The following is a 15,326-nucleotide window of genomic DNA, read 5'->3' as shown; positions in this document are numbered from 1 at the left end:
CTCCACCAACAAAGCCACGTCATCCATCCACAGGAAGGTGGAACTACAAGTACCGTCTGCCATAGTTTTTCTTTTAATTGCGTGCGTTCGTGTGGGGTGGGCACTTTAATTTTTGGGGGGAATTTTTAATTTTAGTTTATTTAACTTATTTTTTATCGTTTTTTATTGTTAATTTTAGTTTATTTAACTTTATTTTTTGCATTTTTAATTTTAATGTAACTTTTTTATTAAAAAAATATTTTTAACTTTATTTTTTTTAAACATTTTTTTTTACTTCATTGCTGGGATGGGCACAGTTATTGTGGTGGTTATTTCTCTGCGGGGACGGTGCTACCATTTCTCCGCCCCCCCCAACAACGCCCTTAAGCGGCCGCTTGTGCTGCCTTGCACTAGCACCATTACTGTGAGAGAGTCAGAGTGAATAACAGGTGCATTGGCAAATGCAAATGTTTGGCTTCTTCTGAATATATGCAATAAAATTTGTCCCATCTGAAAATAAATAATCTTACAATTCATGGTTCCTGAGTACTTGGATCCCTGTATGCAATGTCCCACAGATCAGACAGATCTATAGACGCAAATATTGCTGAATTGGCAAATATTCTGATTTCATCATGCCTACTTCCCACCCCTATGTACCATCTGTAGGGTACGATAGGACTGGTTGCATGACTAATGGACTTGTCAGTTCTGTCCCCTTAGTTGTCATGTAGCCATTTTTGATATGTGTTTGTTTAACCATAAGGGTTCGTTCACACCAGATGCAGTGTGTTCCGGCTCGATTCTGGCCAGAACGCACTTCATCGCATTCTGTCCGGCTCACTATTTTGCAAGCACTATTTTGCAAGCACCGGACCGCAGGCACAAAGTGCCTTGCGATCCTGTGCAGCCGATCGCATTGTGGCCGGAGGGTGTGGCTATGGTGCCATTCACTTCAATGGCCCGCCACGCCCCCTTCTGCCCCACAAAAAAGTGAGCCGGTCGCAATGCGATGCAGTGCGTTCTAGCCAGAATTGGGCCGGAACGCACTGCATCTTGTGTGAACCTAGCCTAATTTCCATCTCCCTCATGCATTACACCTGCACATATTATATATATATACAATTTTTTAAAGGACAAAATGGGCTTTCATTTGATGTGGAATATGCATATATAAATTCTTATTTTTTTTCTAAAGAATACAAAAAAAATGCAAATTGGCAATAATAATGTGTACATAATTACTGTAGTAGTGTAGTACTGTGAAGTAATTAATAATACATTATTTTATTTGTCCTGATTTATAAGGTATATCATATGTCTGGGATTTCAGTTTATTTTGGGAGTTATAGGTCACAAAATACAAAGAGTGAAATACAATTTTAGTGTGGAACAATTTTAGAATGTTTTATGTTTTTCTCCTATCTTTAATAGCCTCCTCGGCATTATATTTTTTTATAATTTTTTTATTAAATGTATTTTTTAAAACTTTTTTGATCTTTTTTTTAACTTTTTTCCTTAACTTTATTTTTTTTTTAAATGTAATTACATTTTTTAAACTAAGGGGCACTATTTTTTAATTACAGGGGCTTTGATACTTAGTATTTCTGAGTAGAATACAGTATTCTTCCATAGAGATACTTTGTATCACTTTTGTAACAAACAGCTATCTAGCTGTTTACACAATACAGTGAGCAGCTGCCAGCTGTGTGACTGTCGGCTCTGCAACCACAGCAATCAGCTCTCGCTGTGATCACAGGACTGTCATCACCTAATCTGCTGCTAAGGGGTTTACCTCAGACCCTGAGGGACCCATCAACAGCAGTAATTCAATGAGCTGCTGGTCCGCTCACAGACCAGCGCACATTGTACTGATTGATAGAATTATCCGGTCACCGGTCGTTAACAAACTGAGCGATCATGACGAGATAATTCGATCATTGGTTGGGAAGGGGTTAAATACCCCCTTTAACCAGTTGACATCCGCAGTGTTAACGCGGTGTTAAACCCCCTTCCCATCCGGCCATTTTTCAGTATTCAGCGCTGCGGTACTTTGACTGACATTTATTCCATCATGCAGCGCTGTACTGAAATGAATTTTATACCCTTTTTTGGGGACAGATAGAGCTTTCTTTTGGTGGTATTTATTCACCACTGGGGGTTTTATTTTTTTACTATATTAAGGAAAAATTACCGAAATTCTAAAAAAAAAACAGTTTCCCCTATATTAAATGATAAAACATTTATTATTACCCAATTTTTTGGTAAAATATAAAAGATGGGGCAGCGGATCCCGGGATTCAAGGTGAGGGTTCAGGGTTGGGCCGCGGACGAGCACATATAGGCGATCGGCGGGCTATGGACCCGCTGATCGCCTATATGTGAAACACCCGGTAACGGGTGTGTGCAACGGTCTGGTCTTTTCTGCCCGTGCGTGCCCGCTAGGGGGCGCGCGCGAGCAGAAAAAGATTGCCGTCTGGAGACGGCAACCCGCAAATGCAGCAGTGCCGTCCGTCCGTTTTTTTACTACGGGCGGATGGCAAGAGGTTAAGCACATGGACTGCGTGGCGTGACATGGTTGTATATCGTAAAACAGCCCCAACACCCCTTTAATTAACCAATATAATCAGAATAACCATATTAAACAGTTTCAAATAAATAGCCTAAAGCCTGTTGGTTACGAGAAGGGGTCTTGGTGTCCAGTAGCCAAAATAAGGCTTTAGTAAACAATTTATGTCCCCAGCTGTACCCCCACCGGCTTGAAGACAGCTCCAAAATTAACAATCCTGACTTGCCAAGGGACTGAATCCTGTCAACAACTGACACCAACACGTGGAGCACCATACCACCAGATAGGCCCCCCCCCACCCACTTTGTAACTATTTTCACAGACCCCGAAGACACCTTACCCTGCCAACCTGCCACATAGATATCAAGCTGTCAATAGCAGCGAACAAGAGAGGGCTGATGGCACAACCTTTCTCTGTCTCTGTGGATCCTACCCCTGCGTCTCTCCCCTACCACATGACCCATGACATCTAAGCAGGTAAGGCCTGCTACTTTTCTTGATCCTTTACCCTTTCCCAGGTACTATTCCTCCCCACAGTCATGTAGCCCCTCCGCTTATTTCTCTGGGTCTGTGTATATCTTAGGTTAGCATGGCCATCCATGGAGATGTAAAGCAGATGATAACAGTTATTTATACATAGGGGTAGAAGAACATACCGTATATGCAAAGTTTAGTACCAAATTCCTAATGCTAAAATTGGTGCTGGATGTGTCTCAGCTCTGTGCACTGCCTGATCAGAACATGTAGACTTATTTTTATATTTTATATTTCTGATTTCAGACATTTAGTAGCTTATCTCTGGCAATATCTAAACTCTATGACAAGTTCATGTTCAAAATGCTACAGCTGATGGTGCTGACCACCTGTTTAATGGGTGTTCTAACAATTTTTCCTATTAGTAGACAATAATTTATTTGTATCATAATGTAAAATCTTTGCCCTTCTCATCCACATTGTTTTTGATCCAGTCTCCACACCATTTACTAACCAACACTTTGTATTCAAACAAGCTAAAGATGATTTTGTGAAGCCAAATGCTGCTTAGGTCAAGGATAGAATGCAAGTAAATATATTATATCTACAGTATTATTCTCAACTTCCAGATCCTGTTTATTCAATGTGTTAAACAAAGGTTTCATAGTACAGCTGCGTCATAAATGTATATTTGTCCAAAGAACAGGAAAAAGTGCAGCGAAAGCCTGCATTAAAGCTTTATGGTTCTGTTATTGCATAACTTGCTGATAACAAAAATGTAATTACTACTAATTAATAAACAGCACAGGTCTTAATATTGCGAGGGATTCACATTAAGATAGACATTTAGATTTGCAAGGCAATTTGTTTTGCATTAAATTAACAGTTGAATTATTATTCTCATTCTGTTTTTATGCTGTTGTTTTTCAAAAATATTCATTTTTTAAATTTGGTTATAACATAGCTTAAAACTGTAGGAAGAACAAAACAGAATCATAAGACACTCTGTTTGTGTCTGATTATGTATATATGTACTGTATACAGATAGGATGGAACAGTCTTTTTTAAATAATGTCGGAACACTTCTTAAAACTCAATCTTTCAAAAACTGAGCTCTTGATATTTCCTCCTGTCCGTCCACCTTCCCCCAACTTTTCCCTTGAGATTGTTAACACAACTATCCACCCCTCCCCTCATGCCAAGGTCCTAGGTGTCATCCTTGACTCGGACCTCACCTTTCTTCCCCACATCCAATCACTATCCAAATCCTGCCGCCTTCACCTTCCTAACAGCTCCAAAATACGCCCCTTCCTCACCAATGAAACCACAAAATTACTCATCCACTCGCTTATTATATCTCGTCTTGACTATTGCAACTCCTTCCTCATTAGCCTACCTCTAAACAGGCTATCCCCCCTTCAGTCTATCATGAATGCAGCTGCTAGACTCATTCACTTAACCAACTGCTCAGTGTCTGCAACTCCCCGCTAATCTCTGCACTGGCTTCCACTCTCCCAAAGGATAACATTCAAAATATTAACAATCAGTTACAAAGCCATCCACAACTCCGCCCCTGGCTATATCTCAAACCTGGTCTCAAAGTATCACCCTAACTGTCCCCTATGCTCTTCACAAGACCTCCTGCTTTCCAGCTCCCTTGTCAACTCCTCCCATACTTGCCTCCAGGACTTCTCCAGAGTCTCTCCCATCCACTGGAATTCTTTACCCCAACCTGTCCGTCTGTCACCCACCTTGACTGCCTTTAGACATTCCCTAAAGACTCATCTTTTCAGGGAAGCCTATCCCACCTCAACCTAACCGCTCAACCATCACGTTCTTAAACAATTCATCCCCACACAGCTCCCTCCTCATGTATCACTTCCCCCTCCCTTTTAGATTGTAAGCCCTCAGGGGCAGGGCCCTCCTTGCCATCTTGTCTTGATTTGTATTGTGATTGTAAAAGCGCTGCTCAAACCGTTGGGCAGAACTTGGCGCTATATAAATCCTGTATAATAATAATTCCACAGTATTTTATTGGGGTTGAGGTCAGGTCTTTGACATAAATTCGTTTGAACTACTTTGTTATTGATTTACTTATTTGATCACTATTTTTGGCTGTGGATCTTCTCTAATTTTCAGCAGTGGAAGCCCAAGTCTTTAGAACTCCCTACCAGTCTTATACTTCATTCATGTAAGGTCTTCTGAAATCTCTTTTGAGTGCAGAAGTTCAACATATTCTATTGTGAAAAGCAGGGACCTAGAACTGTGGATTTTTTTCACATACCTGAAACACAAGATTAACTAACTGGTATGGATGCTATGCGTTAAAAGTATGAGTATCCTAAAGGCTCACATACTTTTTCCATCAGTGGCCATCACTGACCTGAGAGGGAAATGGAAAAGTTTGTGTGTAATATATACACTGAGTGGCCAGATTATTATGACCACCCCATCAGTACTTCGTTGGGCCACAAGATGACTCCACGAGATGACTTAGTTGGGCCACCTCGTGACTCCACGAGATGTTGAAAGGTGATGCGAGGAATCTGACACTGCACTGTTGCCCTTCTGTTGTCTTGTACCAGTATTGCCACTCTCCGTTCTGCCCTAACATTGACTAGTCGCTGACGGCCACAATTCGCACGTTCAGACCCAGATTTTCGGCTGACAGTCCAGTCTTTAAACACTTTAACAACAGCTGCTCTTGAACATTTAACGAATTCTGCTGTTTTGCTGATACTCGCTCCATGGCTCCGAGCGCCAACAATCATCCCACGTTCAAAGGCTGTTAAATCGCGTTGCTTACCCATATCTTCAGAAAAAAATCACTTCTACTGTCGTGGTAAACAACCTGCTTCCCTATTTATAATGGTCTGGCCCTCTAGCAACTTCAGCGCCAAATTATAGCTAATTAGATAGATAGATAGATAGATAGATAGATAGATAGATAGATAGATAGATAGATAGATAGATAGATTTTATTTGTCACATACACAATCGTACAAGTATGATATGCAGTGAAATGCTTACGCTATTATAGCTAATTTGCCTACAAACGTCAGGTGGTCATAATAATCTGGCCACTCAGTGTAATAATTAAAACTATTTGATAATAAAGTGTACATGTACTTTCATTGTTGCAAACAACCAGTTTAATCAAATAGCAACATTTGGGGAAGATCGCAGAATTCATCTAGAAAATTGAGATTTAAAGAGTGCTCTAGGTTTTCCGCTTCTCCAGGTGCTCTAGAAAATATAAGACACTATCAATGGGCACCTACGGAGGCTTCCTATTTGAGTACAGTGGTATGTTGAAACATTGCAGGGGACCACTTCGGGTTGATGAAGATAAGATCAGAAACTTTAATTCTGAAGAACTCTGGATTAGAGTTAAGTACAACACACATAGCTACACAGTCCTCAGCCCATCTACAAATCTGTAAATGATGGCTGCCAATGGAGTGTTTGCGCTGGTTCCCGAAACAAGAGATGAGACAAGGAGCTACAATATGTGACACTAGTTCAGCCTATGAACACTGGTTATGTCACTGAAGAAGGATAAGATGTGCTTGGGTGGACAGACAGGATTCAGGATTTGCCATAACAGTCATCCAAAAAGGTTTTTGAAAAGGACATCAGCAATGACAACCCGCATATTTCTCTCATGACATTTCCTTTAAGATATATGCCGAAAGTTGTTTTTTTAGATTGCTGTTTCTCTTTTCCGGATTTTTGCTGTAATAGCTATTTGCCAGGAATTATGTAACTAACAGTACGTCGTTAGTCTCTGGACACAAAGTTCCTGCAGATAATTAACTTTTAATTAGAGATACCTCTGTTATCAACTGGATGAATCTCCGCTCACCCAAGCCAAAGTGAACTAGGCGAAGAATATGTATACTGAGCATAATTAACGGTTTCTGTGATCACGTACGTTTGTTAAAGAGTGCTTGCTGTTTTGAGATACAGGAAGCAAGCATTCACATATGCATATATATTCTCAACTGGGGTATAACTACGAATCATGGGGCCCCATAGAAAAATCTTGATGGGGCCACTTGCTTATTCTCTCTGTAGCAGCTGACAGTGCCAACTGTGACAATAACTGTCACTGATCTTAAAGTGAGATTAAAGTCACAAATCCCCTGCTTGCTAGCAGTAGATATATGCAAAAAAAGGAGAGTTTAGTCCTACTTTAAGTGCTCATTTTGTCTAGGGGACTCCAATAAAGCAGGTTTTCAATCCACATTAACAGGACGCCGGTGGATTCATACCTCGCTGTCTACCTTGCTATCACACAGGGGCTTATCTCCTGTGTGATAGCAATAAAGTTAGGTGAAAATAAAAAAATAAAAAGGTGATTAAAAAGTAAAAAGTAAGAAAATAATTATAAACAATAATAAGATAAAAATTATAAAAAAGTAAATTATAAAAAAGTAAAAGTAAAAAGATAAATAAAAAATCTAAAAAAATTAAATTGTTTAAAAAATAATTAAACAAATAAAAATTTATTTTTGTGGAACCTGGCCTTGGGGCGGCAAGGAGAGTAAATCCGGCCCTGGATCCGACCATCTTCCTTCCAGACTCTCTATGGTGGGCTCTGCAGGGTCACACTCAGGTGGGCTGTTTGGGATCTCAGGTGGGCTCTGCAAGGGGCTTAACTAGAAATCACAGCGCCCTGTACAAAATTTTGCTATGGGGCCCTGTGATTTCTAGTTACGTCCCTGTCTGGATGCATATTTGTCTACAGTTAAGTGTCTGTATTACAGAGAATCATGTACTACTGTTAACTACATGATGAATATAAAATATTTCTATGTGAATGTATGTGTGTGCGTGTGCGTGTGTACCTGTCTGTGGCTGTGTGTTACTGTGGTCTGGGTTGGACTTCAGTTATTCCTAGGTCTCTTTTCGACCACTGATTTGACCACAGATTTTGTGCCACACAGTCTTTTACACCTAATATAATTTAACTAACTTTTGTTTTTGTTTTTTTACGTTTGATGGAATGCAATTTTTTTCTCTGTTTCCTCCATGTAAATGATGACTACTATACAAAGCTAGGTCTCCTTTCTACAAATGCAACAATTTGACTGTATAATGTGTATCCCGTGTAAATTATGTTAGATCTTTATGTCCGATGGGAGACAATGGGAGGAGTTGATCAAAAGTGGAGTAGACAGAATCTGGAGCAGCTGCCAATAGTATCCAATCAGCTTCTCTTTTCAGTTATGCTTTGTAAATGAAACAGAGAAGCTGATTGGTTGCCAACTTCACCAGATTTCGTCTGCTCCAGTTTTTATGAATCCCCCCCACCCGGTGTGAGCTGGAGGGATCCAAGTGTAATGTGTGTCCTCACAGTCTAACATTTTATTGTCTTAGGACCTTATCAGATTCTGCTATCTGTCTCCTTACAGTAAAGCAGATAAGTATTGAGCAACACTCAAACTGCTGTTATAATAAAAAAAAAAAAAAAGTCTAATTTCAAATGACTTAATAGGGAATCAGCCACTGCTTGTGCTGATAGTGCTTTCCTTCATAATTGACCTTTTACCCCCTTGTATCTGCATTTTTACAACCAGCTGTACTTTATTCTGTCACCATGCCAGTGACTCTCCTATGATGAAGAGCTGCGAGAAGTCCGAGGCCACAGGGGGTGTGTGAGAGGCCGGTACAGTGTAGTCCTATGAAGTCTTTTGACCTTTTACCTGAAATTGCTTAATGTGCTTGTTTCCGGACTTAGCGTCAGTCAGTAAAGAATTACATAGTTAGTCAGATTGAAAATAGACACAAGTCCATCGAGTTCAACCTATAGAGATATGAAAAAAAAAGCCTAAACAGAACGCTGTCCCCACAATTACCCACTGTTGATCCAGAGGAAGGAAAAAAAAACCATGTAAAGCATGGTTCAATTTGCTCCAACAGGGGAAAAAAAATTCCTTCCTGATCCCATAAGGCAATCGGATATTCCCTGGATCAACAATCTCTGATGCTTTATATCCCTTTAGGAACTCAATATCCAGTAATATTCTGTGCATTTAGGAATACATCCAGATTCTTTTTTAAAACAGTTAACTAAGCTAACTAGAACCAGCTCCTGGGGAGTCTATTCCACATTTTCCCAGCTCTAACTGTGAAGAATCCTTTCCGTATGCAAAGGTTAAACCTCTTTTCCTCCAGACGCAAAGAGTGCCCCCTTGTCCTTTGCAGTAACCTTAAAGTGTAATTTGGCACCAAGCTCACTATTTAGTATGCATGCTTGCTAATGCATAGGTGCAGTAAACAATAGCAACCTAGCAACCATGTTGTACTGGTCTGACTTCAATACAGTAATAAAAACACTTTTCTTGAGGAGAGGAAACCTCCTCGAAACGCGTAGCCGTATCCTGCAGGCATCAAGATCCAAAAACCACCCCCAACAGATCCCGCACTGTCCTATCTCTGTGTACCCCGCTGACAGTCACATCTGACACTGGAATAACACGCACAGAGTCCGGGGTCACGGAGCCGATCGCGGCGCACTGTTCTGTCTCAGCCGCCGCAGCTCAGCCTGGCCAGCTCAGCTTGTGACACCGGCTGACACTTCGTCCTCCCACTCCAGCCCGGGCTGACACCGACTCTCACCCCATCTGACAGCTGTGGACATCGGATTGGACAGATCCGGGAGAGCATCCTGTGAGAGACACCAGGGCACATAGGCTCGCATCTCAACTGTGAGTTACTATCTGTCCCTTTCCACATGACAATCCAGTTTAGAATGTCTGTTATTTAAACTGTTATGTTTCTTCCGTAGCTTAGTACATTGGGTCCATTATTCTAATTATAGGTAGTTGTGCTCCTCAAGAAAAGTGTTTTTGTTTTGTCTAGAATTGTGGTATACAGGGTCCCTCCCCCTGTATTGAGGAGCTTTTGCACGCCATCCCCTAGTAGATCCATTTCCCAGCTGTGTTTGTCCTACAGGAGTGCGCTCTAAACATTGTGTATTTCAATACAGTAATAGGTTGCTATGGCTTACTTAGGGCCAAAACCTTTTTTGTTTTTGTTTTGGATAGTAAGAGTAGAAAGGGTGTGGAAAGTAAAGAGAAATCTCCCTAAATGAGAGGGATTCCCAGTGTTCACAGTATAAGCTAGGGTTGGGAGACTCTCTTGTTCTGGTGACAGCCAGAGGCGTCCCGAGGCTGGGTGGTACCCAGAGCGGAGACGTTGTCCCGAGTGTGCGCGATGACGTCATCGCGCATGTGCAGTCATCTTATTGACGTCTGCTGGCGGCCATCTTGGTGATGGACGCCGGCAGAGAGAGTGGGGGACGTTCACCCGGCGGGATGAGGTATACCGCCGTGTCCCCTCCTCTCTCCTGACCATGACCGAGTGCCCGACTTTTCATAGGGTTTGACACCAAAATGACTGCCAGTCATTTTGGTGTCACCCATCCAATGGTGGCACCCAGGTGCAGGTTGCACCCCCCTTGTGACGCCACTGGTGACAGCTGTAAACTTTAAATGTATAATTCTATTCTTTCTAGGTGACAGTAGTAGTGAGAAGAAAAAACTAGGAAAAAGTGATCCCAATGGGACAACAGACAGCAATAAAAACCCAACTGGAGTTGTAACCCTTTCCTACTTTAAAGCAGAAGTCCAGTCAAAAAGAGCAAGATAAAATGAATACCCCATCATAAGATGAAATAACATAGCGAACAGAGAAGCCGAGATAAGGTTATTTGTCTCCTGAACCTACTGCATTCATCACTGAATTTCGTTATGCTGGACGGCAAAACTACTTCGACCTTTTGATCCTTATTCCAAGAGAAAAAAGTATTATCAAGCAGAATTCAAATCTGCAACACAGTGATCCATCTTTAAGGATACCCCTTCCTCCTTTTCTCCATCTTGGATAAAACTACCATTTGAAGGAAAGTATCTGTTCAGTAAAGGCATATCTCCACGGTGGAGAAGAAAAAGCCGAGATGAGGTTAAAACATCTCCTGAACCACTCGCACCTTCAGCTGCATCCATCTATATCAGTGGTAAAATTACTCCGACCTCCCGACTCCCATGGGCGAAAAAACACATCACTGTAAGTGCAATTTATGCTTTTACAAATCAAATGAAATATTTTTGACGTTGACTGTCTCCTTTTTCTCGTTTTTTCTCATACACGTGTATGATAACTCCTCATCCTTATTTAAGAGACTGACATCTCCCTTTCAATTGTTTGGGGGCTTGAGTTACTAGGAATCCTCCTGATACTAAGCATATACGCTAAAAACTTCACATTTCTATAGATTGGGGCGTTCCAGGGTGTGGCATCAACTCATGTTTATCCACACGTATTTTTTCATTACTAGCCGAATGCAGTCATATATATGTTTGTTTGTGTTTTGATATGGGATGTTTTGATATGTGTGCATTTTAAATATATTTAATAAATACTTTTCTACGATACAAACATTTTTGTATTTAAACCGTGAAATAATGGTGGGATCCCCTTTCGGGGAAAAATTATGTTTTTGCTAGCAAATATAACAGGGGACCCTCCATTTAAATTAAATTAAAGCCTTTATCGATATAAATTATACAATTTCATACCTTCCCACCTCGCTTTGTATGTCTCATGAAATAACAAAACCAGCTTTTGCTACAACATTCACCTTCCATCCTGAGATTTTCTCTGCAGCCCTTTTTTCTGCCACTAGATGTCAGCGGTCAGCATCATTTGTCCCAGTTCCTCTGAGCCCAGGTGGTCCTAAACCAGCCCCAGTCTGTTATTGGACAGTGAAAAGAGAAATGGCACAGTAATGAGCTCATCTCTCACTGTCACTCTGTTTTCTCCTCCTATCAGCATGCTTTTTACCAGCACATGAACTGACTGGCTTCTTGTACTACTTCTCCCTCTCACAATTCAGCCATGCTTTACGGGGACTACTACGGGCAATACCTGGTCAAGTTCAGGTACTTACACTACTCGGGTTTAAAAAAGACATTCAATTGTGTATTTATGATTGCTAAATTTGCCTTAATATGTCAAATTAAGCTTTCAGCTTAAGGTGGGGTTCCACTTTAGGTTTTTTTCCGTTATGGTCTTTTCCCTCCACAGTTTATATAGACATAAATGAAGAAAAAGTCAGGACTGAACATACTCCCTTACCATTTTCTCATTAGCTACACTGCATGTCATAGATGCTTGTCTTAGACCAGGGGTGCCCACAATTTTATGTCTTGAGATCTACTTTTCAAATGACGAGCTCAATGAGATCTACCAATGAAAAAACACCTTTATTTAAAAAACAAGCACATTAAAATAGTTACTGGGAATAGTGCCTCTCTGTCTCTCTTGCACTCACTCTCCTTGCTCTCTCCCGTCTCTCTTTCTCTCTCCCCCGTCTCTCTTTCTTCTCTCTCGGCTGTCTCTTCTCTCGCTCCTTGCGTTCTTTGTCCCCCGTGTTTCTCCCCTATCTTCCTCTCCCTGCTGTTTATTCTCTCTCTTTCTCTCTCTTCTCTCTCTCTCCTCTGGCTGTCTCTTCTCTTGGTCTCTCTTGCTCTCTCTCCTTGCGTTGCTCTCTCCCCTATCTCTCTCTCTCTACTGTCTCTCTCGGCTGTCTCTTCTCTCACTCCTCTGGCTGTATTATCTCGGTCTCTCTCGCTTTCTCTCTCTTCGCTCTCTCCCTCTGCTGTCTCTTCTCTCTCTTTCTCTCTCTCGCGCTCTATCTCTCCTTGCTCTCTCCCCTATCTCTGTCTCTTGGCTGTCTCGTCTCTCTCCTCTGGCTGTCTCTTCTCTCTCCTCTGGCTGTCTCTTCTCTCTCTTTCTCTCTTGTGCGCTCTCTCTCTCCTCACACTCGCTCTCCTCACTCTCTCCCGTCTCTCTTCTCTGGCTGTCTCTTCTCTCTCTCGCGCGCGCTCTCTCTCTCTCCTCGTGCTCTCTCTCCTCACTCTCTCCCGTCTCTCTGCCTCTTCTCTCGGCTGTCTCTTCTCTCTCTCTCTCCTCTGGCTGTCTCTTCTCTCTCACTCTCTCCTCTGGCTGTCTTTCATTACCTGCACTGCAGCAGCTTCCCGGCTCTTCTCTCACTTGCGCTGTCCTCCTGCGCTGCTAGTGTGTCCGCCGCTACAGACTGGGAGGGGCGTCTTGTCCCGCACTGGTGATAGTGTGGTCGAATGTGTCCGACACTGCATTTGGGGAGAGGTGCCCCCCCTTCCCGTCTGCAGCGTCTGACACATTCAGCCGCACTAGCACGGCGGGAGGGAGCTCAGGTCAGTGAGCTGATCGCTATCAACCTAATGGGCACCGCTGTCTTAGGGTATGTTGCTGCCACCATGCCATGCATGTCTAAATGTACCCAACGACATGAGATGATTACCCTGATTGTATGTTCATTAGATTCCCCTGGCTTGCTGCTCCAGGAGGAAACAAGCAATTAGTCAGGTTGGATTGTTTTCATAAGGGATTTACCAGGTTAAACCAGCTCCAGGGTCTTTAAAGCTGAACTCAAGACACATAAAAAAAAGACAAAAATTATTTCAGTATTTATTTATGCACCATGAAATATAACTTTTATATGCAATCAATGTTGACCTGATATCATCCTCTTGCAGTCCCTGTACAGCAGAGCTCAAAGTGGGAGAAGGAGGGACAGTACTCATGTGCTAACAAGGGTCATGCTGAATGAGGAGAAAGCAGAGCCAGAGAAATTAGCTTACTAGTCTGCTGCTTCTCTTTTCATTTTCCAGTCATGGGCTGGGTTGAGGGAAAATACTCGTATAGTGTTATTTAACTGCAGCAGAGAAAAATGATGGCACCTTCCTTGGCTGTAAAGGATAGGTCGATCTAGTTGCGCAAGTTGGTGACTTCTGTGTCATGTTGAACCTGACTGTAAAGGATAGGAGGTGTGGTTTTGCTCTGAAATCACTGGTTGACAGGAGCTGGTGGGACGCCAGCCAGAGCATCACAGGTTGCTAAGAGCTCTTATCAGCCTGGGACGCAGCTGCCCTGCCTATGAAACCCAATTAGATGCCGCCTGAGGCAACTGCCTCATTATAGGGACAGCCCGAGTTGTAACACTCAGCCTACACTACTTGTACTCCTACTTCTTGCAGCCTCAGCTATAACTCCCATTGTCCCTACAGAACTGCGCTCATGTATTGACTAAACCCCCCCCCCCCCCCCCTCCTCCCCCAAAAATTAAAATATCTTCTGTTCTTCAAGGTGTCGGGCGTGCTCTTAAATGAAAATGAAAGAAACGTGGTCCCATACTTTGAATGTTATGCCAATGCTGTGACTTCAGTATTTGGAGTCAGTGACATGGAACAAGTCTGTAAATACAGACTTTTGTCTGTCTTTTCCAATCTGTATACATGTTCTGGGTCGGGGGCTCAAAATTAGATAAGTATAACTGCAAAGAGCACATACTGTGTATATATCTCATGCCACTTACACAAAAAGTACACAGAAGAGACATTGGGGGTAATTAATAAAAAGTGTCTGAGATATCTCAGCTGGAGCAATTCCCCATATCAACCAATCAGCTTCTATCTTTCATTTTTTCCACACAGCTTAGAAAATGAAAATGGAAATGCTGATTGGCTATGTTCCAGTTGGGACAAAGTTTTTTTTTAAATTAATTCCCTTATTAGGTCAGTTGGGACCGTGCAATAGTTGGACATAAAGACATGTTGCAGGCATGCTTAGGGGCTCATTTATAAATGTTCCGCCCAGCGTACAGCTGGGTGAATGCCATTCGCATGCCACTATTGCCACTAGATAGAGCTGAGGAGCATAAGACATTTCTATGGTCCTCAGCGCCATCTAGCGGCAGTAATGTTGTATGAAAGGCAGAACATTTAGAAATAAGCCCCTAAGTCAATGTTGTGCTGTGAAATGGTGATGGACTGTATATGTTGATGGAATATGCATAACATATATACAATGTGATATTCAACAGGACACTGATACTGGTGACACATAAAGTTGTAAGCACTGTACCAAATTCCCCAGTACACAAACAGCTTGGGAATGTATTGTCTATCGTTTGGCTATGGCGGTGCTACACAATCATGTGCATATTGCATTCCAGTACCTGTAAGGAAGCGTATATCAGGGCCGAGCTATACAAGAATGGACTATTGATATATTATTTTATATTATTTTGATGGTGCAAATAGAATATACTCTTCTCAGTCCATGTTGTGGAATATGAGGAGATAAAGGACTGTACTCAATGTTTAATGGTGACGTTGGTAGATGCATTTATATCCATGTTATGTCAATACATGCAAGGAAAAGTGTTCAATGCATGTGAAAGAGATAAGTTTGC

This window comes from Nanorana parkeri, unplaced genomic scaffold (genome assembly GCF_000935625.1).
Source record: "Nanorana parkeri isolate BGI_ZX_2015 unplaced genomic scaffold, ASM93562v1 scaffold662, whole genome shotgun sequence".
NCBI classification, from domain to species: domain Eukaryota; kingdom Metazoa; phylum Chordata; class Amphibia; order Anura; family Dicroglossidae; genus Nanorana; species Nanorana parkeri.
The sequence above is the reverse complement of the archived record's forward strand: the minus strand, read 5'-3'. Positions refer to the sequence as shown.